Here is a 3,652-nt window from a genome sequence, read left to right on the forward strand (position 1 = left end):
TTCCGTAGTGATACTGCCTCGGAAACCCAAGGAGGGGTCGCTATGAGTCGGGGCCGACTCGACGGCACATAACAACAACAACAACAACAATCTTGGCTCATAATATGATTCTTGACTGATCCTCTTATCAAAGAAGAACTTCAAAAGAGTCAAGCAAGAAGGACAAGTGAAAAACAGAATTTTTCCCTAAGATTCTGCATGTTGATTTAAGAAGAAAATGTCTTCTAGGATTTCCCACCATACTGTCTTCTACATTTGATTGGCTGGAATTGGCTCATATGTGTGCCTAATTTATGTCAATCTCTTGCAGTAACCGGTTGTGTTCCCTAGGTAGCAGATTTTGAGAGAGACTAAAACAAAAATTAAAAAAAAACTAAACTCACTGCGGTTGAGTTGTTTCAACTCTTAGCAACCTCTCCTTAGGTTTCTGAGGCAGTATCTCTTTGGAAGTAGACTAGCATGCAAGATTTTATTAGGAAGTACTCTTTTTTTTTTTTTTTGGCCCACACATCTATCCACCCATTTCACCATGTTTGCCTTCACTGACAAAGTAGTAGTGTGTGCCAAAGGGTTCATCTTTGTTGTCTGAACTTCCCATGAGTCTCTCTGTCTTCCTCTTCTTCAATGCCACCATGTTGATCATTCATATTTGGTACATTGCCCTTCTCTTCACCCAAATCAATACTTATCTCTACCTATCTAACTGTGCTCCCTACCCTACCCTCTTACCTCTGGTAACCAACAAAGAAAATGTCCTTCCATATATAAACCTTCCCTTGACATTTACAATAATGCCTTAACACAATATTTGCACTTCTGTGATTGACTTATTTCACTCAGTATAATGTCCTCCATGTTCATTCACATTATGCAGTGTTTTGCAGATTCTACATTATTCTTTAGGGTTGCCTAGTATTCCATTGTGTCTATATACTATAGTTTGGTTATCCATTCCTTAGTTGATAGACACCTAGGTTGTTTCCATCTTTTTGCTATTGTAAATAGTGCTGCGATTAACATGGGTGTGCCTAAGTCTGTTCTTGTCATGGCTCTCGCTTCTTTAGGATATATACCTAGTAATGGAATGGCTGGGTCAAATGGTATTTCTAATTCCAACTTTTTAAGGAATTGCCATATTGCTTTCCATAGTAGTTGTACCATTTTACAATCCCACCAATAGTGTACGAGAGTCCCAATCTCTCAGCATTCTCACCAGAATTTGTTATTTTCTGTCATGTTGAATTCTGTTACTAGTGCTGGGGCATCTCCCTAATGGCTAATGATTGTGAGCATTTCGTCATATGTTTGTGGCCACTTGAATATCCTCTTTGGTGAAGTGTCTATTCAAGTCTTCTATCCATGTTTTAATTGGATTATTTGTCATTTTGTTATTGAGGTGTTAGACTTTTCTATAACTTCTCCAAATAAGTCTCTTGTCAGGTATGTCACTGCCAAATATTTTTTTTTTCCCAATCTGTAGGTTCTCATTTGACTCTTTTGCAGAAGTCTTGGAAGGTCCTTGTTATGGTTATGTTTTTGTGTCAACTTGGTTGGGTCTGGTTGAGTGGCTGGGAAGCTGGTGGTAGTTATTCCCCATGATGAGACTGGCAATTAACTCCATGGTGGATCTACCACAAGCTGCTGAGTAGCTGCGTTGGGCATGTGGTTTGCTTCCCATATATAAGAAGTAGCTTTGGGAATGGTCTCTAGCGTATGGTATGTTTGGATCCTGCATGTAACTGTGTCATCGCTTAGCAGCCTGCTATGCTCTGCTGACCTTGGGACTTACAATGGATGTAAGTTAATGGCCTGCTGTGTGGTTTGGTAACATCGGGACTGTGCCTTTTTACTTGTCAACCTTGGGCTTCTCAGCCTCAGCAGACAGCAGCTGTCTGAGTGAAGAAATTCCTCTAGCTCCAGTGGGCTGGGAACAGGAGACAGAGCTGGACCCCAAGTTTGAGGGACTTTCACTCAGACCCTGGAGCCTGGCACTTTGAACTTGGACTTAGACCCTCCAAATTGTAAGAGAATAAACTCCTGTCTGTTAGGGCCATCCCATTTGTGGTATATTCTTGTCAGAGCAGCACTAGATAACTGGAACAGAATGTGGTACCAAGAGAGTGGGGTACTAGTCTGACAGATGCCTAAAATGTGGAAACAGAAGTGGAGTGCATCCTTGACCCGAGACCCTGACAGAGATACCCTGGCATACAGCATGACAGATGGCAGGAACAGATTCCAGAGAACCATCATGAGACAGAGACAGCCTTACCAGCCCACGGAGAAAGCTTGATGCCTTTGGTTAGGTGGCATACTGGAGGAGTGGGTTGCCTTCAGGCAATAATTGGTGGAAAAGCCTGGGATGAAATTGAGTAGCAGGTTGGCGGGCCCATGGAGCAAGAAAGCTGAATGCTTTGGGGACAGGAAGATTTCCAGCAGAGTGGGTTGCCTTCGGCATTAATTGGCAGAAGCGGAAAGACCATGGAAATGGAAGCAGAGCTGCCTCAGCCTGAAAGGGTAGGACTATGGCCTTTGGGGGTGGAACCACCAGAGCCCCCTAGGTTTTAGAGTGAGACCTTCACCAACTTGGTTCTGGAGTTGGGCTGCTCGTTCATGTGAGCCAGTGGGATGGAGCCATTGCTGTTGCCCAAGAGTGAGGGGGCAGGGCCACCATGCCCAAGAGAGAGAGGAACAGGGCCCGCCAGGCCAAGGGGGTGAGGTCACCAGTCAGGAACTAGGGGAATGGAGCCACCCAGTGGAGGAGACCTGTACAGATACCCCCCATTGAAGATCTGTACAGGTGCCAGGTTGACAAGGGGTGGAATTGTGGTGGTTATGCTTTTGTGTCAACTTGGCTGGGCCTGGTTGAGTGGCTGGGCAGCTAATGGTAGTTATTCCTCATGATGAGACTGGCAATCAGCTCCTTGGTGGATCTACCACAAGTAGCTGAGTAGCTGCTTTGGGTACATGGTCTGCTTCCCGTATATAAGAAACAGCTTTGGTAATGGTCTCTAGCCTATGGCACGCTTGGACCCTTCAGGTAGCCATGCAATTGTTCAGCAGCCTGCTATGCTGACAATGGGACTGTGCCTTTTTACTTGTCAACCTTGGGGTTTCTCAGTCTCAGCAGCCAGCAGTTGTCTGCGTGAAGAAATGCCTCTAGCTCCAGTGAGCTGGGAGCAGGAGGCAGAGCTGGATCCCAAGGTTGAGGGGCTTTCACCAAGCCCCTAGGCCCTGGCACTTTGAACTTGGACTTAAAGCCTCCAAATTATAAGAATAAACTCCTGTTTGTTAAGGCCATCCCATTTGTGGTTTATTCTCATCATAGAGGCACTAGGTAGCCAGAACAGCCCTATTTATCTAGTTTCTTTTCTGCTGTTTGTACATTTTGGGTTATGCTTGATAATCTATTTATCCCATATATTAGAGCCCCTAAATTTGCTTCTAGTTTTTCCCTGAGGAGCTTTATAGTTTTAGGTTTCATATTTAAGTATTTGATCCATCTGGAGGTAGTTTTTGTGTATGGTATGAAGTACAGAACTTGTTTCATTTTTCTGCAAGTAGATACCCAGTTTTACCAGCACCATTTATTAAACAAACATTTTCTTCCCCATTTAATGGATTTATCCCTTTGTCAAAGATCAGATGACCA

The sequence above is a fragment of the Orycteropus afer genome, unplaced genomic scaffold, assembly GCF_000298275.1.
Source record: "Orycteropus afer afer isolate SDZICR_OR568_19922 unplaced genomic scaffold, OryAfe1.0 scaffold00248, whole genome shotgun sequence".
Classification (NCBI taxonomy): Eukaryota; Metazoa; Chordata; class Mammalia; order Tubulidentata; family Orycteropodidae; genus Orycteropus; species Orycteropus afer.